Here is a 22576-nt window from a genome sequence, read left to right as displayed (position 1 = left end):
GCAACAGTAGCCCTGTGCATGCTCATAGGTAGGCTCTTTCTCTCTCTGAGTCAAGTTCTTTCACTTAAGTGAAATAAGCAAAAAGAATAAGAACTTATACCTGCTTAACACTACTGTCATATTAAACACACACACACACAAAAGAGAATAATAGTAGTAATAGTAATAATAATAATACTGTAACAACAACAACCTCAACAACTTATTATTTATAGTTATTATTTATACCCTGCCCATCTGGTTGGGTTTCCCCAGCCTCTCTGGGCGGCTTCCAACAAAATATTAAAATACAATAGTCCTTCAGATATTAAAAACTTCCCTAAACAGGGCTGCCTTCAGATGTCTTCTAAAAGTCTGGTAGCTGTTTTTTCCTAGATCATCTGATGGGAGGGCGTTCCACAGGGCGGGCGCACCTACCAAGAAGGCCCCTTGCCTGGTAAACGCCGTTTACCTTCCTGCTGGAGTGGTACCTATTTATCTACTTGCACTTTGACGTGCTTTCGAACTGCTAGGTTGGCAGGAGCAGGGACCGAGCAACGGGAGCTCATCCCATCACGGGGATTCGAACCTCCGACCTTCTGATCGGCAAGTCCTAGGCTCTGAGGTTTAAACCACAGCGCCACCCACGTCCCGTTGCTATTAGTGGAAATAAACAAAAAATCCATCTACGGTAGGTCAGGATACTGTCTTCATCAAATCCCTCTACGAAGGAGAAGAGGCAGGAGGTGCAAGCTGTCCAGGTGAACAGTTTCCCAGCCACCAAGGTCCAACACATTTGCTGCCTGGTCCTGATTACAAGACACCAAGGTAGTTCATAACTGACTTTTTGAAGCTACAGAACTTTAGGTCTAGCCAGAGCTTTAGGCTGCATCCAAGACCACATATAAGTGGCTTAAAATTTGACAATCCTTATATGGTTGAATTTATTTATTTTTTTAAATAATATTTATTATCATTTCTAAAAGGTACAAATAATAGAGCTAAAAGACATAAAATGCACATAACATCCAAGAGAACAAAACCAGCACAACAAAGAATAAAAACGAAAAATAAAAAAGGGAAAAAAAAGAAATTCCACCTTTTAAATCTCATTTTCAGTAACTTCTTTTCTAGACTTCCCCACGCCTCCCCTTCTTGTATTCCACTTCCCATATTTGTTCAGCAAGTTTTTACCTTAATATCTTCACATATTTTAACCATTATTTCAGTATTATATTTACTTCGGTTTAATCAGTAACACTTAAGTTATCTACTTTATTGAAATGTAAGAGAAATAAGAGAACAAAAGAAGTCAGAAATAAAAGTACTTTTCCTAAGGTTATCCCTAGTTCCCATCCACGAATTCCCCATTTTAATAGTAATAATTGACGTAAAGAAAAAAAAAGGATTTTTACACTGCATAGTGAAAATCAGGGCCCCTTCGGGCTCCCAAACCCTCCTTTTCCATCCCCGGTTTCAACCCCAAAACCAAAAGTCATAAGTCTATCTTTTTAGCCTGGTGCCCTTACGTCCGAGGCTCTCAAGTCCCTTTCAGTCCCTCTCAGCCGGCTTCTTTGGAAATCTTTTATATTAATTGCCCAGACTCGAAAAAATACTTTCTCAATACTGTCAGTGGTTTTTCCAACCAAGTCAAGTTGTTTAAAGGTGAAGCTCCATCTTTGTTTCTTAAGTTCATGCATCCCAACTAGTCCAACTTTCCCTCTGGTCGGGTTTAAAATCATCTTGATAAATCCTCGGCTCTTATTTGTCTTCTGTATCATTTCGGCCGCCCCTTGTTTAACAAGTATCTTTTCCTCCTCTTCTTTCTTTGGTTTCATTTCTTGTCCAGCTGCCCGTGTTTTGAGTATCAGGCCCTTTTCCATCTCAGTAACTATATTTTCTATTGATTTCGACTTTGGAGGGCTTGTAGACCAAACATGACCTTGCTCATACATCTCTCGCAGCTTTCCCATGAGAACGACCAGCTCTTGCAGCTCAGCTCGTATTTCCCGACCTAGTTCCATCTTGTAATGTCCGTGAATCCCCTCTAGAGGGATTCTAGTTACTTAGTGTTCCTTTCACTTCCGACCCAAAAGTCCGTGTTGTTTGTATCAATCTTCCTTTACTTTAAATTACTTTGTAACAAAGTAACCGGCTGAAATTAAAGCTTTCAGTTTTTCCGGATTTTGACAGCTAATCTAACAGCTGTCAAAGGCTTCCTGTAAGTCCTCCACAGGCTCGTGGGTTACTCCCGGTCTCTAGAAAGGTGGTACTTAATCAAAGCAAATAAGCTCTTGCCCTCCAGTACGATAACTTAATCTTTTAAAATCTGTGGAATTAATATCTTTTATCCAATCACAAAAGGTAACCGACGGCTCTTCTCACAACCTTAGTTGGCAGGTCCTTGCTGTTAGACTGTTTACAATGGGGGTGAGGCGGACTTCCTCTTTTCACCTCCCCCCCGCTCGTACCAAATCCATAAATGAAATAATTTAAGTTCGGTTCCAAATTACTCACGGGTTGTTGTTCTTAATTTTAAGTCCAAATTTTAAACGGAAGAAGTCAGCGCTCTCCGGCAAATGGCATGCGGCTTCACTCAGCAGGGGAAGCAGAGGACTCACAGCACCACGCCGCTCCCCGGCACCCGTTCCGTAGCCTTTAAAAAGGCTCCTTCGCGGGTCGGGAGGGCGCTAGCGGTGCCCGCCGAGTCACCACGTCCCCGGGCATTCGCGCCCGTGGTTTTTAAGGGTCCCCGTGTCGCCGGCACGGCAAGACCCAGCCCCCGTTGAGCAGATTCCCTCCGGAGCTCGGAGGGAATCCGCCATTAGCCGATTGCGCTAACCCGGAAGTCTATATGGTTGAATTTAAGGTGTCTCAGGTCTTCAGGACACTCAGTTTCTTAGCACTGGGCTTCCCTAGCCCTTCTGTGACATGGAAGTGGCTAAAGTCAATGATAGGCAGAGATTGTGACAACTCCGTCTGTCCAGGTCCACTGTTACAGCAGAGCATATCAGCCCAAAGAGCCAGGGCAGGCAGAGAGATTGGAGGTCCACAAGGTGATTGCAACTGTGAAGAGGTCAGAGGTCAAGGACAGGCATGCAGGACCACCAAGACTTGTGCTTTCTCTTATTTGTTACAATGAGATGTGCATCTGATCCCACATGACCTGTGTGCACAAAATGTACTTGGATATTTCTCATGGCCCAGTCATACTGATTCTCTGGTGTCGGTTGATGTCCACTTAGGAGACAGGACAGAGGGTGAGTTTTCTCATTGCTCTGTAACCCAGTCTGGCAGTAGCATGTTTCTTAACTCCACCGACCTTCTGACAAGAAGAAACCCTGTTTATTGACTGTGCTAATTTTCTCCCAGCTGCATTTTTTAAACAGTAAATGGGCAGCATGTTGTAGAAAGTGTTTTCAGCTAAAATGCTTACACCTACACACGTACAACACCTCGAGGGGTGTCAGAACTTGACTGTGATGTGGACTGTAAAGCCAGGGAATGTTGGCAGGAAAGACCGAAAAGGCTTTCCCAAAAGCATCATGTGGACTTTTATCTCTCTCTTAGAGACCTACCAGACAGCCCAGTTTGGGGCAGGGAGAAGCACTGGCTTTATCGGAGCCAAGGTGCTAATGACAGGGAACAGCAGGCCTTTTTCTACAAAGTGACAAGGCTTTCCACAGCTAAAACCTCCATTTTAGTGAGAGCCCACCAGTGTCCTGCCTCAGCTGAGAGAGCCCTGCCCATGTTTCATTCCTTTCAAGGTATGCTGGAACTCTCAGCATGGAGTTATGGGTTACAAGTACACCCCCCACCTTGGAGACTTGAAGTTTACATCTAAAGCAGGGGTGGGGAACCTCCCTTTATAGATGGATTACCACTCCCATCGGCCCCATCCTGCACAGCCAGCGGTCTGGGATGATAAGAGTCCAGCAACATCAGGTGAACCACATCTTAGCCATCCCGCCTCTGAAGGCCTGATGACATCCTTGCCAAGTCTGCTATGTAGTAAGGTGGCATGACCTGCTTCAGGGGGCACAGTGGTGGCAGCGGCAGGGATACATGGAGGCAGGGATTGGCATTTAAGGCAGCAATCCTGTTCCATGGGAGTAAGCTCCATAGACTTATCTCTGAGTGGACATGCCTAGGGTTGTGCTGTGTTTGGTGCAACAAGATTTTTCAAAGTATTGCTTCTAAGGGGAAGGGGAATACACACACCCTTTGGCTAAATGCTTTGAGCAAAAAATGCCTGAGTTAATCTAATCCTCTCACTGCATCCACTCCCAGCTTGGGTCTGGGCTCTTCATAGGAACACAATAAACAAAGGGCAAGGTGGCCCCTACCTGGGATGTTCACAGGGCCAGGGACTTGTTTGTTAAAACACACCCAAATACCTCAAGGTCAGGCTACTGATGACATGAGGAGACCTACTGAAATGAATAGACCTATTTTAGTTATCTTCATTCATTTCAGTGGGTCTGCTCTGAGTAAACAATACTTGAATACAAGCACACACACACACACACACACACACACACATATATATATTCATATGTGCAAACTATTCAGATCCCTTCTTACCAGATGTTTTTCATGGTTGTATCCTACTGTAATTCATCATAGCAGAGTTAGCTGAAAAGTGCCCAACTTGCAATATAGCCATTCCCCCCCCCCTTTTTTTTTCCTCCAGAGACTTTAACAGCTGCTGGACAGGCAGAGATTCAACAAGCAACTTTCCCTAGCCTTTAGATGGAGTGACAGGGAAATGCAACACCTGTTGAATGTCTTCCTGTCCCACCGCTATTAAAAGCATACAGCCTCTGTCAGCTGGGGGGAGGTGGGCAGTTACTGTGCCAAACCTAAGTCCAGTTGCCTACTCTTTCTCTCCCTACGCGTAACATCTTCACCAGATGCCATACAGTGGGTGTTCCTTATTCCAGGCATCAAAACGTTCCTAAAAGATGGGACATTTTAATCTTGCGATCCTAGTACCCTAGGAGAATTGCACTGGCATGGGAAGGGCGAATGAGGGAGGGAGTCACCTGCAAATAACGGGGCCGAGGTAGGCAGAGTTTAGCAGTGGGAACCGGACAGGGTCACCTCTAGGGCCTGGGAAAGGAAGAAAATGCCCGCCTCCCCAAACAGGCCTTCGATTCAGGCAGCCGCCCTCCATTCGAGCCCAAGGCTCCTCTGTGCTTCTCCCTTCCAAGTGCGATAGGCAGGCAAGAGGCCTTGTTTGTCTCGCTCTTGGATGGGGTCCAGTTGCGAGGGAGACATCAAAGAGGGACTGGGAACAAAACCCAAGGAAGGCACAGCCCTGGGAGTGGGGGGAGCTAGAGCTCCCGGGCGGCACATAAAGGAGTTTTGCAGAGGGCCCATCAGCAGGGGATTGTCTGTAAGGCCCCAAGAGAGCAATGCTTGGAGATAAGGGAGGGAAACGACAGCCAGCTACCTAATTGTGATTACAAGGGCCTTTTCAATGACACAATGAGTCACTTGGAAACATGGGACACAGCAAGGGCAATGTGGAAGGGGGCCATGTTGGCCCATAGGGAAACCAAGGTGGATCGGAGACAGGCTGGAGCTGAGAATTTAGTGGGAAAGGCCAAATGGAAAAAATGACGGAGGGAACCACTTTGCAAGCAGAAGAAGGGAAAGGAGAGCAGTCCCCAACTACAGATGCCATCCTTTTTCTTCGTCAAGACTCCTGTGTGTTAACAGCCAGAAATCCAACAGGCGAAGTAACTTCTAGTTTTAGTGCCATTCAATAGTGCAGACCTCACCTCTTGAACTCCTGCCTGCCATAGTGCTGTTTTTCCAGGAGCTCCAGCAGGAAACAAGGCAGTGATTCTAACTGCAGTTTCTGAACAACAAATTGGCTGCTGAGCTTGAGGGCCTTTCCCTCGAAAGACTCCTCTGTGATTAAATTCCAACAATGCTAGACTGGATCCCAGGGGCATATCACTTTGAATTGATCCTGGCAATGTCCCGAGGGTGTGAAAGTAACATATGTTTTAGCACGAGCGTTTTGCTGTTCAGCAACGTGGGAAACAAAGGTTATATGTGTGTGTGCATGCATCTACTACTCCACGGGTATACAAGGTGGTGCCCTTCAGATGTTGTTGGTCTAATTTTCCCATCATCTCTCTCCATTGGCCATGCTGGCTGGGGCTGATGGGAGTTGCAGCCCAACAACGTATAGAGGCTACTCCTGTGCTATCTATGTTGGCTGCACCAGGTAAATTTCTTCATTTCTATCTCGGGTGCATCCCAACCAAGATGCCATCATTACACGTGTTAAGACTCCTGCACAAACTATATCCTCTATTAATGCAGTAATTTTCAACCCACCATAACCAGCTTTTTCATCCCAAACGCAAATGAATTGAACTAGAAAAGTCCCTGCAAGTCACTTTGGCTCCATGATCCATGCCCCATGGATACCAGAAAGGGAATAGTAGGTTTTAATATCAGAGGTTTCTAATTAGTTTAGTTAGCAGAAAGAATTATACTGCTTTATTGTAAAACAAAACAAAACCTCTAAGTTGTTTCCAACAATACAAATTAGTTGCAACTTATAGTAGTAACACTTTGCACTTCAGGCTGCAATCCAGTACTGCATCCACTTACCTGGAAATAAGCCCCATTGAACACAATGAGATTTACTTCTGAGTAGATATATATAGGATTGCTTGGTTAGGATGTTCAAAGTGCTTCACATATACCTGGGGTGGGCAGACCTTAGGCTTGTAGGAGCCACTTTGGTTTCTTTACGGGAAGAAGAGGCTAGAACAAAAGTCATACACTTACAGTCAAAGTTGGTGACCTGATTTACATGTAAGGCTAAGTCAAACCATGTCTTAGCCCCACTGTGTAGTGCTGCAGCAAAAGCAGGACAGGGGGAGAAGCACAGTGGCTGTGATCTTCTCTCCAGGAACATGCATGTCTGTTTCTTCACGCTAAACCATGGTTTGGCTTAGTATTATGTGTGAACTGGGCCAGTGCCTTGCCCAAGGTCACCCAATGAGTTTCATGGCAGGTTGGGGATTTGAATCTGGGTCTCTACAGCCCAAGTCCTGTGCTGTAACCCAGGGATGTAGAACCTCCAGCCCGTGGGCAAAATCTGTCCCGCCAGTCCTCTCCATATGGCCTGAGAGGCCATTTCAGGCAACCCATGCACTCCTGCCATACATCAGGTGTGAGGCAGGTAAGGGCTGGGCTTAGCAGGCACTGCCAAAGGCAGCCAAATCCTGCTACTAAAAAACACTGGCATTTATGAGACAATAAGCACTGTGCATAACTAGCTTCTGCTGCAAATTGGCAGAACTGGTCTTCCCTGAGTTTGATCCTAAATTAAAAAAATGTTCATTAATGAGTGCACTTCTACGGTGGATCAGGTGTTCAACATAACATAGGTTTGCATGTGGCCCTGAGAGGCTCGTTTTCACCCAAACTAGCCTTCCCTATCCCAAAGTAATCCTGGTTTTCAGAAAGGGACTAGACACCCACCTTCAAGTTTGTCCAGCCTGACTGAAAATCCAGCCAAAGATGACACAACAGAAACAGCTGGAGTGGATCCATTTTGTGTGCTTTTGAAAACCTTCCCTTTCTCTTAGTGCCTAATTGGAATCCGTCTCTTTTTTTCAATAACAAATCTGGCCCAGATTTTGGGAATGAAGCCCTTGGAAAACACAGTTAGGTTAGGTGTGACCTATGAGTCATTTGCAAAGATAATGGATCTCACTTTAGGATTTGTTTCCCCAGTAGAGCTGCTTAACCCAAAACAGAATCCAGAACTTTCACAGCAAGCTCACCTACACTCATGATCCTGCAGCAGGATGCATTTGAGAAGAGATAACTCTCACTTTGGCTCCATGATCTGGTGCAACACCTTATTCCAGATGTCAAGATGACACAGGTGGGATCAGGTTTATTTATTTATTTATTTTAAAGAAGTATGAGATTTTAAAAGATGGCACACTAGTCTTCTTGGACTGGTGATATAGGAAAAAAGCCGCCTGGACAATCATCCATGATTTTACAGGCCCAGCTGCAATTTCTTTCTTTAGGCCAGGTGCCAGAATTGGAGGATAGAAAAGTAGAACAAAATTCCAGCAGAAACTTGATTGCTTTGTATGGGGGTTCTTCTGACCACACTCTTTCAGCTTGCAAACACTGCTGCTCCTGAACTACCGTGTTCTGTAGTATTTAGGAGTGGTTTGAGGAACTGGGTGGAATCTGGGTTCACAGGGCTAGAGGTAGAGATCTAAACCTAATCCTGAGCGATTGCTTCTCTTGGGTAACTGAGGTAGCTGCACTGGCCTTGGACTGGACTGTTTTAAAATTGGGGAACCTGTGACAATTAGGAGTGGGGCCTAGGAGCTGAATTAATTTACCTATTCCTGCTTCGCTTTGTTGCTGGTGCCCACTGAGAGTCCAAGCCTGAAGAAAGATGAGAGTAAGGACTCACCAAGATATGTCACATGACAGTGCTTACTCATGATATAGCAGGGATGGGTGAGAGCACTGCAGTTTCATTCTGTTCAGATTCTGGAGCGGAATATGGAATTCAAAGAGGATCCAGAGGGCTTTGGGGCACAAGCAAAATGATCCAAAATTGGCCCTCCAGTCCTAGAATTCTGAACGTTCTGGAATTCAGTGGCATTACTATCACAAATAAATAGGGTCCAGGATACCTCTAGGCCCTTCTGTTCCAGCTCGACCATTGAGATCATCCAGAGGAGCGCTGCTAGTTGTCCCCTGCGTTACAGAGGCGCAGCTGGCCTCATCCAGGAGCCAAGCGCCAGTGTCACCTGTCCCATGCTGTGAAAGACTCTTTCAGGACAGACCCAGCAGGCATCCTCACTTGTGACTTTCAGGCACCCATGGAAGACTTTGTTGTGCCTAGAGGCCTGTGCAGCTTTGGATTAGCCAGTCTTTTTAATGATTAAGTTGCTCTGTTTTAAATGGGTTTTATATTTTATTGTATACCTGACCTGTTGTTGTAAACCACCCTGATATCTTATGTGAGGGCAGTGTGTAAATATTTTTGAGAGAGAGAGAGAGAGAGAGAGAGAGAGAGAGAGAGAGAGAGAGAGAGAGAGATGCAGCAGAAGATGGAAGGTGATGCTCACGCCAGTTACCAGCTCCATCAGGCAATTCCTACTCCTGAACTAGGCAAGCTGGTCATTGTAAGAATAACTGTTTACAAATCTGTGCCTGACCCTGCCAGCGGGGCTTGCCTTGTCTCAGTTGACTGTACATAAGCCACTCTGGGAGCCTTTTTGGCTGAAGAGTGGTGTACAAAAGCAGCTGTGTCTACGGCCAGACATTTAAAGGGCCAGGTCTTCCCAAAAAGAATTCCGAGAACCCTTGCTAAAGGTGCTGGGAACTGTTGCTCTGTGAGATGTGGGGTAGCGTCTCTGTGGGAAAGTGACAAATGGATGCATGGCGGCAGGTTGCTGCACCCATCAAACCACAAGCAATTTTGCAGAGCGGAAACTCCAACGGGAAGTGAACAATCAGTTCCCACGACACAAAGCGGGAACCTCTTCCTCCTCCTTCTCCTCCTCCAGAAAGGAGATGGTCGTGGTCCCTTCATCACCTTGGGGAGAGAACACATGGCTTCATAGAGTTCCTTCATTAAAGAGACTTTCTCTTTAATTTAGCTTAATTTAATTTGATGAAAGAGTCTCTCTGTGGAAAGGGACAGCCTGGTCCCAGACACCGTGGTTAGCCAGAGGGCCAGCAGCTCCTGCAAGCATCTTTCCCCCTCCCTCCTTCCTTCCCTCCCTCCCAAAGAGAATTCAGCTAGAACAGCCATTTGGCCCTTGGCCACAGAAGCACAGCAGGCGCCATTAGCCTGGCACCAGAGGATGAAGAGCTGCTACAGGGGTGTCTGTGCATCCTTCCTGCCCAGGAAGGCCAATATCACACACACCATACATTTAAGGCACATTTAAAGTGCATCACTTCCCCCAAAGAATCCCAGGAACTGTAGTTTCACCCCACAGAGCTATAATTCCCAGCACCCTTAACAAACTACAGTTCCCAGGATTCTTTGGGACAGGTCATGTGCTTTAGAGATATGGTGTATATGCAGCCACAGTAGCAAGCTTCTCTTTGGCTTAATGCCCAAAGGGGCTGCCTATAGGGAAGGATGGTGGGTGTATTGGAACAACCTTTGTTAAAATTGTATTTCCTGGGGTGTTCCCCCCACCCCCGCAACAGCCGCTGCCTTTAAAATAAAAATAAAATTGAAAATATGTGAACTGCCCAGATCTTGCAGGATATAAATCAAAGAAGTAGAAAAGCAACCCAGGTCACAATGCACACAATAAATGTTTTAAGAGTATTTATTTATTCAGCCCAGGCTGGGATGAAAAGTCAAAAGATTTTCAATTTCCCAGGGAAATGGGATGGGAAAGGGAAAGTGATTAGTGTTGCCTGCAGTCAGACGGCCATCAGGAGGAGGAGGAGGAAGCGGCAGTGAGTTTGGGCTGTGAAATGCTGTGGACTTGGCCAGGAGCCAGCTCATAAGGGATTTGTCAATGACAGTTTATTTGAGATGAGCAAGGGGCAGAGATCATCTTGATCTGACATCATTTTTCATCATGGCCAGTGCTCTTGGTGCAAGGAGGAAATGCTGGTTAGCAAAATAGCAGGTCAGAGCTTGAAACCTCAAAGGTCTGGCACAGAATCTGGAAGGAAACTGAGAGACCATCCCAGAGGGAGGAATGAAGTGGTTCCGCTCCACCCAGCAGTCCTTGCACCAAGAGGCACTTAGTATAAAACAATCTTATACGCAAAACAGTCAGGATTGTACAATGTCATACTACCACCTGTCCCCTCTCCCTTTTAAAAGCATCCATTATTTTGAAAGGTTGCCCCATTTCCCAGAAGGTCAACATAGTCCTAGAGAGCACAACGAGTACCCTGTTTTTCTGTGGTTCAAATGGCCATAGAGCACAATGCTGTACTTAATTGTCCGCACCATGGCTACAAAATGGATCAAGAAATGTGGGTAATATATTGCATTTAATTGTTTTCTGTCTTTGTTTGCTACATGTCCCACCTGTTCTCCAAGAAGCTCAAGGCACCATACATAGTTCCCTCCCCACACACAGTTTATCCGCTCAACAACCCTGTGAGGTAGGTTAGGCTGAGAGACAATGACCAGTCGGTGCTCTAACGACCACATCACACTGGGCACGACATCACTTCCAGTAGGCTCTCTGATATATCTCCCGCTGTAGGTTATATGCCATCACCCAGGCATCACCAGGAGAGCTTTAGAGTGAAGTCTTTTTCAGACTGGGATGACTTGATGCTGGGGGCAGGGGAGTGCCTTCAATTCAGATTGAAGTTTATTCTAGTTGAGTAGGTCATATAAGTGCTTCCCCACAATTGAAGAGATGCAGCCAGCCCTGCAATCTTTCCTCCTGTGTTTGTATTGCAGGTGGCAATGCCATGTGCCGGATGCTCAGTGTTAATTGGGCAGCATCTGAACTGAACCACATGGCTCAAAGCTGCTTCCCCTCCTCTGCTCCTGTGTTGGAGGTTACTGACCAAAGAAAGCCCTGACATTTCCAGAAAGGGAGAGAGGAAGTTAAAACAAAACAAAACAAAACAAAACAGCCCACCCCATAGATGTTTATAGTACTCTCTTTCTAGGAAAAATAAGGAAGCGGTACCACTGACAGCTTGAAGCCACACATCATGCACACACCCTGTGCAGAAAAGTATGTTAGCTGAAGAATATCTATGCCCCCATACTGCTGAGTAAAGCAGGTTCCTCTGTGCATTGCCTGGTGCTGCACCCCAAATGCCTCCTATCCTCGGGGTGCTTGGTGCAGTTTCTCTGGCTGGAATTCAGCCCAGCCCACACCCCCAAAAAGTACATAGGTTAAGAACATTGTAGATGAGGTTAGACCAAAGTCACAAGATGAATGTGTGCAGGGCCAGGAGTTAACTCCAGAAAGCCGGTCCATTCTCAAACTCATTGCTTCCTATTTATTAATCTGCCAGCATAGCTGCCCTGTCATTCAGACCTCCCGATTTCTCTGTTCCTTTTCCACTGGGTTTCAAGCCTTTGTGTTGTGCTGACACAGGTTTATTTTATTACCCCTCCCCCATTTAATTCCGTCTGTTTAAGAACGATAAGGGATAACATAGAAGCCAATGGGAAAACCAAGAAAAGGGGGAGGACTCCTGGCTGCTTCTCAATAGGCTCCTTCTGTAAGGCATGCAGCAAAGCGGTTGCAGCTGCTGCACCACCAGAGCTCTGAGTTACACAAGGCTGCAGCGAAAGCGCCTGAGCCACTGCAGCTGGGGCCCTGCTGCAGTGCTGAACTGTGAGGGAGCAGGGGCGCTCATGCAGTAAGGCAGAGGCGACAGGGAATCAGTGCATGTGTACCAAGGAGCATGAGGGCCACTTTAACCGCGACAGATCTCTTGTATGGAGCGTCCTCTCTTGCACATGAAACTGCATGCGGATCATTTTGCTGAGTGACGATTGCATGTGTGTCCTGCTGGGAAAGAAGGTATGAAGTGTACTTGTGGACAGTAGAGAGACACTGTGGGCAGTCAGTGGCAACCACAGACATTTCCCCACAAAGTGAAAAGCTGGTATGGTAACTAAGCTGTCCTCACCGCACCACCTGCTTGGTAAAATGATGCACAGACACAAAAGCAAGGAAATGCTGCCCATAGCCACCACCAGACTGCAGAACCCACTGTCTCAAGCATCACTTGGAAGCATGAATGAAAAGTGTTGATTTGACACAGGCTGCCAGTGACAGAGACTAGTTAGGTAGCCTGGCCCAGTAGCAAGTTCCCTTTCTGGTTGAAATGACAGACCTTTTTCCTGATTGCAGATTTTTCTCTCCTTATCGCTTTGATGCACAATTAGCATTCTCGTGTCTAAATCAAAAAAGCTTTACAACATACTCAGGGGTTATTTATATGATTGTGATCACAATGTATTCTATATAGCATCAAAGAAAATGGAAGAGTGTGTATGTGTGTGAGTGTGTGTGTGTGTGTGTGTGTGAGAGAGAGAGAGAGAGAGAGAGAGAGAGAGAGAGAGAGAGAGAGAGAGATCAGGATCGCAGAGGCAGGGTCTGTAAAAGTAGAGTTTTCTATATGTCAAGAGATTGAACTTCTAACCCCTGTCTACACTACAGCTTTATAATGGTTTTATAACACTTTAGCCCTCATGATTACCTTCAAAGATGATGTAGATGATGTAGATGATGTAGATGATGATGATGATTTTATATGCCACCCTATACTCACAGGTCTCAGGGCAATTCTTAGGATAAAATCACAACAGTTTTATGAAGTGTTGAGAATTATATTAATCCCTAATCCTTCCCTTACTTAAAATTCTGGAGTTTACTGAAGTATGAATATTCTAAAGTGGCTGTCAGTAACTGCCATGTAATACAGATTGACACCATAAACAGACATTTTGCAGCATTTGTTAGAAGTGTCTTTTGCCAATGACATCTGATGAAGAAGCTCCAACCATCTTGGCAACTGTCACGTGTGCCTTTGTAAACATGCTTTTTCTAGTGCAGCTTCACCCTCAGGCACACAGCCCATGCCTTATCTCTATGAAATGTTTTCAAATACGATCCTATAAATATAATATACCTTGCACCCTTGAAGGGCATAATTCAATCATGGTATCACAAAGGACGTTGCTTCTTCCCAAGCTGGCCATCAACCCTTTTATGTGTGGTATGAGGGGCTCAGAAGAATTGGGGGGGGCAAATGTAGCCTTGTTAGTTAGAGGACATGCCCATAGGACCATAGCTTTGACTCCAACTAGGGCTTTGTTTCGTTGCTATATAATATATGGCCATGGTAATTTGTTCCTTAGTGACAAACCTTTAAGCTACTCTAATGTGTTCTACATGCAGCTAGAGCAGGGGTCAGTAAACTTTTTCAGCAGGGGGCTGCTCCACTGTCCCTCAGACCTTGAGGGGGGCTGGACTATATTTTGGGGGGGGAAATGAACGAATTCCTATGCCCCACAAATAACCCAGATAATAACTGTTTCTTTTATGCAGCTTTTTTATTTTGTCTTGTTGAAGGTTGTTTTGTTTTTGTTTTGTTATTTGTTTTTATGAATTTGTTTTTAGCCACCTTGAATGCACATATATATAGGAAATGTGAGATAAAAATAGTCTCAAAGAAACAAGTACAATTTATTTAAATCATCTTTTTTTAAAAAAAAAATATTTATTACTTTTAAACACTACAAAAAAGGAAAGAAAAAAGAAAAAAAGGGAAAAAAGACAGTACAATACAATATAAAAACATTACACAACACTAACACAATAAGCTAAACAAAACAAAACAAAAACAATTTAACACACATCATACAATTTCAATGTCATATCTTTCATTTACTTGTTTCAACGACCTCCTCACACCTCCCTTTTTGTATTCCACTTCTGTTAATTGTTTCAGCAATTCCTTTCCATCTTTCTCTGTTTTCTGTCCTATATTTATCTTAACATATTCTAACCTTATTTTTCCCTAATACTCTAATAATCTATCTATACTTAATTCCTTATAACATTTCTACTAAAGCCATATAACTTCATTCCAACATTTTTCCAACATTCATCAATTTTACAATATTTCTATAAATAGTCTTTAAACTTTTCCCAATCTTCTTCCACCGTCTCTTCTCCCTGGTCTCGGATTCTGCCAGTCATTTCCGCCAATTCCATATAGTTCATCAACCTGGTAATCTTCTGTCCGATGCTCTTAACTCTTTTCCAAGTCCCTTCTGCAAGTCTTCTTCGTATTTATACATGCACTTTACTTTGTCTTCTACTGTTCTTATTTTTATTTTCCTTCCTTTGAGGCTGAAGAGTAGATCTTGGGGAAACTCCCACCTAGAGATGATTTTATTCCTTCTCAACAGGGCAACCAAATCTCCATAGTTAAACCCAAAATCCAAAAGATATTTCGGGACGTCTTTCAAAATTTCCACTATTGACTGTTGTTCTTCTAGGTTCTTCTGGTAGTTCCAACAGTCTCTTATTTTTTTCTTATTTTTTTTCCTCCTCTTCCAAGTCTGAAGGCCCTCACAATTTTAATCTCTTCTTGACCCAAGTCCAGGTCCCAAAAATCAGCAAATTCCTGCGTGATGAAATCCATCAAACTCTCCTTCTCCAGTTCAAGTAGGGCTCTAATCCTCAAAATCTGATTTTCCTTAAATTCAGTCATAGAAGGCATCGACTTATCGTCATCAAATTGCATCTGTAAGGCTGGGACTCTCTCGCTCTCCAACTGTGTTACTTTAGGTTCAACGGCAACAACTTTCTCCCTAGCCTTCTCCGCAATTTGCCATGTCAAAGTTGATTCCTGTATCAATTTCTGAATAGTTTCTATATTGATGTTCACTTTTTGTCCCAAATTATCAATTTTGGTAGTTACCACATCCACCTTCTTGTTAAGCTGTTCCAGTGAGTTACTTATCTTACTTAATGTGACCGCTAAGGCCTCTTCTAGCGACATTCTTAACCGATTCAAGGTCAGTCCCAGAGTCTCACAGCTTTTTATCTTGCAGCTGGAAATTCCCCCAGATCAACTCTTGTAACAGTTTCAAAAACTTCCTCTAGAGGGAAACAGTTTCTATTTGTATTAGTCCTTTTAGACACAGTTCAAACAATAAAATTAGTTTCAATTTCCAGTTACTTTTACTCCTTTTTAAACGCAGACAGAGACATTGGAAACAATGTATTTCTCTTATTTAACTAACTGTCAGTGAACGTTCTAGTCACGGTCAATGAGCATTCCAAAAGACGTCAGTCTTACTAGCAGCCCGTTTCCAGGTTCAGAGCGGTGGTATTTTAACTTCCTTCACTCTCTCCTGCAGCCTCTTTGCTTCAGTCTATTTACAAAAGGGGAAGGCGGACTTCCTGTTTTGAACCTCCCCGTTTTGGTGCCAAATTAAGACGTTTAAAAATCCAATAATTCACTCTACTCACGGGTAGTTGCTTTAAGATCAAATTGTCCACAGGAAAAAGTCAGTGCTCTCCGGTAACAGCTATGCAGCTTCGCTCCATGGAAAAAGCAATCAATTCGAGGCACTGCGCCGCTCACCCCACGCCGCTCCGGATCCCCGAAACCGGGTTTCCCCGCGAGTAGGGGAGGCGCAAAAGGTGCCAGCCGAATCCCACGTTCACAGGCTTCACCCGCCTGTGATTTTTAGTGGGTCTCTGCCTTCGCCGTGGCGGCCAGACCCGGATTTCCACGAAGCAAATTCCTCCCGATCAGGGAATTCTGCCATTACCGGAGGCGCCAACCCGGAAGTCCCAATTTATTTAAATCATCAATCATTGCCCTTTTCTTTTTAAAAAGTGAAATCAATTGAAAAAGAATTTGCAAAGTTGTTCTGAAGCGGAGGGGGGGGGGGTGATATCATAGGTATGAGCCAATCAGTGCTATTAATAGTGGGCTTCTTCAGCACACTCACTTAATCAGTTTGTCCTAAGCTTGACCCTGGAGAGAAATGGTTTGCTATAATAGATCTCAGTCAGTGCACTTTCACAGCAGTCCTGCCACTTAATAATGCTATAACTCTGTATACATACTGTGGGAGTTCTAGGGAAGGAATCTCTCTCTCTCTCTCTCTCTCTCTCTCTCCACACTATACTTTGAGCACACTCAAAGCACATTTGCTGTTGTTTAGTCGTTTAGTCGTGTCTGACTCTTCGTGACCCCATGGACCAGAGCACGCCAGGCACTCCTGTCTTCCACTGCCTCCCGCAGTTTGGTCAAACTCATGCTGGTAGCTTCGAGAACACTGTCCAACCATCTCGTCCTCTGTCGTCCCCTTCTCCTTGTGCCCCCCATCTTTCCCAACATCAGGGTCTTTTCCAGGGAGTTTTCTCTTCTCATGAGGTGGCCAAAGTATTGGAGCCTCAGCTTCAGGATCTGTCCTTCCAGTGAGCACTCAGGGCTGATTTCCTTAAGAATGGATAGGTTTGATCTTCTTGCAGTCCATGGGACTCTCAAGAGTCTCCTCCAGCACCATAATTCAAAAGCATCAATTCTTCGGCGATCAGCCTTCTTTATGGTCCAGCTTTCACTTCCATACATCACTACTGGGAAAACCATAGCTTTTACTATACGGACCTTTGTTGGCAAGGTGATGTCTCTACTTTTTAAGATGCTGAAAGCACATATCCCCTCTCAAAGAATTCTGGGCACTGTTTGCCTGTTAAGGGTTGCTGGAAATTGTAACTCTGTGAGGGGTAAACTACAGCATCCAGAATTCTTTGTGCTTTAAAGGCACAGTGTGTGCACAGTGTATGTGTGTGTTTGTGTGTGAAGGGGAGAGAGATTGTTCTGCTTTATATAGATGTGTATTTAAACTTGAGTGGGCTTGGCCAAGCAGTTTTTTTAAAAGAACAACAACAGAATAGTTTTTCATCATGAAAGGGGTGGTTTTGATTTTGTTGTGGTTTTCAGGTCTGTTCAGGCAAAATAAGACAGTTGGCAATTGTGTTCAGGGCTGTACTCATGCACTGATCTTTTTGCTCTTGTGGAAAAGAAGCTAAAATGGGCTAAACCTGGAATGCTCCCCTCTTTGACAACCCTGAGAGAGGTGTATAGTACAAATAAATGCAAGAAAAACACACACACACAAACACACACACACACCACAAAACTATTTTTCTCTTTTGGAATGAAAAAGCCACAACAGTGTTTTGCATCTACACCACATTTTAGGGCAGAAGAGAAAGAAGTTCTGTCTGAAATGGGAATCTGAGCAGGTGGACTGACATAGCATTCTTTGGCCTGAAGGCTAAGATTCAAGGCACTTTGAAATGGAGCCATTTTACTGACCTTGGATTCATTTTATCCCCCCACCTGGAAATAAGCCCTATTCTGCAAGTGCAGCACGGCCTTGAGTACCAAACAAGGGTGTCCACTGAAGCTGGTAGGGCAGAAAGCAGGGAGGCCAACAGTAAGTGGTGCCAGATGATGGGCCGGTCCAGCTAATTCTAGTTTTGTTCCCATCTCCCACCCTGCTGGGTTCTAAAAGTGGCTGCACTGAGACTAAGGAAGAGGAAACTGACATCTGCCACCCGAGCTAGTTGTAAGTAAGAAGGGACTCAGGGTAGGGATTGGCTGAAAGCAGATTGAGGTTGGTGGGGCCCTGCTCTACAGTGGTACCGTTCTTAACCTGAAACTGTTCTTAACCTGAAGCACCACTTTAGCTAGTGGGGCCTCCTGCTGCCACTGCACTGCCCTACACGATTTCTGTTCTCATCCTGAAGCAAAGTTCTTAACCCGAGGTAATATTTCTGGGTTAGCGGAGTCTGTAACCTGAAGCGTATGTAACCCAAGGTACCACTGTATTTGCCTTAGCAGGCCAGCCCCCACTGTATCTGCAGACTCAATATATGTCTCTTCACCCGCTTCTCTTTCAACCTTTTCTAGAGCTCCTCTCCCATTAGTGAAAGGGGATCCTAATGATTTCCACGGCAACTGAACAGATGTCACAAACAAAAGATTATCTTCAGGCTGAGATTAATCAGAAGCCAGTGAAATTAATCTCATAACAAGCCAGAGACGCCTCCTGGAAAAAAATGTGGCAGACAGACAAGTTGGCATTCCCCGCTAGGATAACTATCTGGTGCATAATTTCTAAAATGAAAAGATAAGAGTTGGTGAGACTGAAGGTTGCTATGCTATCTGCCCTGGGGGGACCTGACTCTTGAATTCTATTATTGTGTGGACAGGCTGTGGGTCCTGAGTGTTGTGTATGGACAAGAACCTCTCTTTCCCACAGACAGCCCAAGACATTATGCTGCCTGACACGGAATAGCAAATCTCCCCATCCCCTGCTAAGGTGCCTAGTATCTAAGGCTGACTAAGGTAAAGGTAAAGGTAAAGGTAAAGGTAAAGGACCCCTGGACAGTTATGTCCAGTCGAAGGTGACTATAGGGTGTGGTGCTCATCTTGCTTTCAGGCCGAGGAAGCCGGTGTTTGTCCACAGACAGCTTTCTCGGTCGTGCGGCCAGCATGACTAAACAGCTTCTGGCACAACGGAACACCGTGATGGAAACCAGAGCACACGGAAATGCCATTTACCTTTCCCCTGCAGTGGTAACTATGTATCTACTTGCACTGGTGTGCTTTCAAACTGCTAGGTTGGCAGGAGGTGGGATAGAGCAATGGGAGCTCATCCCTATGCGGTGATTCAAACCGCTGGCCTTTTGATCGGCAAGCAAGCCCAATAGGCTTAGACGACAGCATCACCCGCGTCTTAGGCTGACTAAGTTATGTTGGCACATGAGTCAGGGAGCCCCACAAGCTCTCTTCCCCCCAGGAGGAAAAATATAACTAAAAACTTAATAATAATTAAAAAGTAACAACAATTTTAAAAATTAATAATAATTAAAAAGTAACAATTTCCTGACCTTTCATGACATCCCAGATCAGCTGCCTGGGACAGTGGAAGCCCTGGCCTTGTGCTCTGCATACACTCAGAGGTATTCTTGCTTTGCATATTCCATGGCTCAGCTATGATATTCAAATTAGTTTTGTATTGTTTTTAGTTTGGCACTAATAAATTAAGGTTATCACTTTCCAGTTCTGGTTTTTCCTGGCCCAGAATAAAAATTCAGAGTTGTTCCCAAGCTCAGCTGCTTTCGATAAGAATGAGACTTCTTATCAGTTAATGCTTTCAGCTGTAATGTAAATACCTTGGCTAATCGGACTGCGCACAAAAGCTTCCTTATAATCTGAAAATAGGCTGTTCTATGAGTAAAGAGTTGGGACTGCGCTGCAAAAGGATCTTGTCCCTCACATGAACTGAAGGCTCATTGGAACTGGAGCATTTGAACCAACTGGGGGAGTTTCCATGTGGGCGACTTAACTCGGTTTGGGCTGTAAACACCACACAGGTCAGAAAGTGCTTCCAAATGACAAACCTCTTGCTATTCCACATTAACAGCATTCATCTGTGGCATGAGTAGTGAAAGATGCCCTGAGGCCAATGGGCCATACAAATGAATTACAACTCAGGAATTTAATGTAAATGATGTCCCAGGTTTAAGAGGGTGATTTCTAATCAGCACATTTTCTGTAAGGTCCTGCTGAAATCCTGTAACTTTCCATACCACAAATGTCTTGGGCTGCTTTTTTCCCCTGCCCCACTCTTGTTGCACTCTAGCGCAAGGGTGTCCCTTGAGATTTCAATAATGCAATCTCATTCGGCAACCATTGCAGGACAACTGCAGAATGATATTTGGATGCTGCACCCCATAGTCAAGTTTGACTGGACTTATCTGTTGAGGGGTCCTATACCTTACCCATTATAAATCCACCACTAATGCACTATTATTGCATCAATGTCAGGTTGCAGAATACACTCACAAAAACCCACTAGTCTAGAGGCTGTTGATATGAGGCGACAGTTAATAAAGCAGCTCTGGGGACCACAGCCTCCACAAAAATCACCTCTCGGAGGCTGCTACTTGCATCCATTGGAGAGCATCCATTGGAGCCAATAGACAGAGGCAAATAGTAACTTTCTCTGCCTGCTGCACAATCACTTCTCAGAAGCTGTTGTATCACCTGGTGAAAAACCCTGACCTTTCCCTTTATTAAAGCAATCCGTAGGAGAGGATTAAGAGGCAGCAGATTACGTCAATAAATTTGCAGGTGGTCAAAGCCAGATGAATGCCACATCATGTTTGCTGTTGGAAATAAAAAAATGGCCAAAGTGAAATGATATCAGAAGGAACTGAAAGGGGGAGCATCTTTAGCTCCCTTGCAGTTTTTGCAAGTTAGCCCAGTTCTCTACAGTCCTCTGGAGAAGGGCCCAACAGCAGCAGTGAACATGGACTGGGCAGAAATAGCCCAATGCCATTTAGTGGAATGCAAACTGGTGCTGGCTACAGCATGAGGGAGTGCTCAAGAGGACAGAACCTAGGCACAATAGTGTTTCAGCTGCAGTGCAAGCTTGTCTGTATGGGATGGCATGCTAGTTGGCAGGCTGAAGAAGAAGACATGAAGAGCGGATGCCTGCTCATTCCCCCCCCCCACTGGGCATATCTGAGAGGGCAACAGGCCGATGGCACACAGGCTTCCACCCACACACAGAGAGGCCTGCTTATTATATGGTGACAAGTGAAGTGATGAGTGCGTAGGCGCATGTTTGCCTGCTAATGTCTCCTCTTTTGTTTTCCCCAGGTGATCTTGCTTTCTCCCTCTTCCCTACCACTGTGGGTGGCTTAATAAGGGAGGACGACAAGACGGCAAAGGTTACCAGGAATGCATGGCTTCCGTTTCCCCCAAGCCAATGCCCTGTGGATGTTTGGGCTACAGCTCTCATCAGCCCCAGCCAACACAGCTGAAAAGCAGGAAATGTGAGTCTCTTTCCCCAAGCGAAAGAAAAGGCAACATCGTCTCCAAATAGCCTGGCCTCAGCTTAAGTATAGACCTTGGGGCTCCAAAAATAGAGAGCTGCTGCATGTTGGCTAAGCTGTTCTGGGCAATGCAGGTTTGCCAACACTATAGGTGTATGAGGCGTGACTCTGGCATTGTGCTCATATTTAAAACTGAGAAGCATAAAACAGAGTCTAGGGGTGTGTTTTTCCTTTCTTTCTATTCTGGGCCCTTCCTTCTTTCCTTCCTTCCTCCTAAATGCAGGTTGCAGGGAGAAGAACAGTGGCTGCTACTCTCAATTTGAATGAGAATGAAACTGGCAGAGAATCATTCCTGGAAGACATCCATCCAAACTTTTGCCCTGAGATTGAATCGTTGTGTGCTAAAACATCTTTGATGGATACCTGTACAGCTTCTCCACAAACACCTCCGAGCTATGATATGCCACAACTTCCTTAGGCAAGCTGACTGCTGCAATAGCTGGGACATTTCTCCAGATATTTAACTTCAATATACCTCTCTGTGGTTTAATCCTGTTGTTCAGATCATCAACAAATAGGCCAAACAATTATTCCCCCCCCACACCTTCTTTCTGACATGTTCCATGTTGTACCATGAACATCAGGATCAATCTCTCAGAAATGACTTAAATTTGATGGGGTGCCCCATCTTTCAGATGCCTAACCCAGCTACTGTAAGGTCCCCAGTCCTTTCATCTCACTACCAGTTTGCCCACTCTCATGCACCCAACATTCCCTTCAGACCTTCCCTCAAATTCACCCTCCTCTCCCAGGACTTTATGTAATTCTTCAAACAGTGCATAGTTAAGTTATGGAATTCACTACCCTGAGATGTAGTGGTAGCCACAGATGTGGATAGCAGTAAAAGGAGATTAAGTAAGTTCATGGTGGATGAGACTTTCCGTCTCAATAGCTATATTACCTCTGATACAGCAGTTGCTGGGGATCAGTTGTGAGAGAGGGCCATTACGCTCATGTCTTGCTTGTGGACTTCCCTTTGGAAGCCATAGGTGGCCAAAGCTTGGCAACCATGAGAATGAAATACTGGGGGGGGGGGGGGATATACAAAGAAAAGAAACACAAAAGTAGCAGATCCAAAGCCATGGTCATTCAGCTATCAAAGGTAAATGGGAAAATAAAAGTCTTCA

General features: G+C 44.9%; 1 protein-coding gene and 1 long non-coding RNA gene across 12 annotated transcripts in view; one reads left to right on the top strand and one right to left on the bottom strand.

Annotated features, from left to right (window-relative positions):
• The window catches only part of TNS1 (tensin 1), a 335674-nt gene that overhangs the window by 312074 nt on the left and 1024 nt on the right, over positions 1-22576 (bottom strand). The gene's annotated exons all lie outside the window — the stretch shown is intronic.
• Positions 3038-21463, top strand: LOC309337189. Its single transcript, XR_014154138.1, has 3 exons — positions 3038-3239; positions 7750-7900; positions 21214-21463. It is a non-coding gene; the product is annotated as an uncharacterized lncRNA (long non-coding RNA).

This window comes from Podarcis erhardii (genome assembly GCF_964252035.2).
Source record: "Podarcis erhardii genome assembly, chromosome: 1".
In the NCBI taxonomy this organism is placed as follows: Eukaryota; Metazoa; Chordata; class Lepidosauria; order Squamata; family Lacertidae; genus Podarcis; species Podarcis erhardii.
Note: the sequence above shows the minus strand (reverse complement) of the source record. Positions and strands in the feature narration are given on the sequence as shown.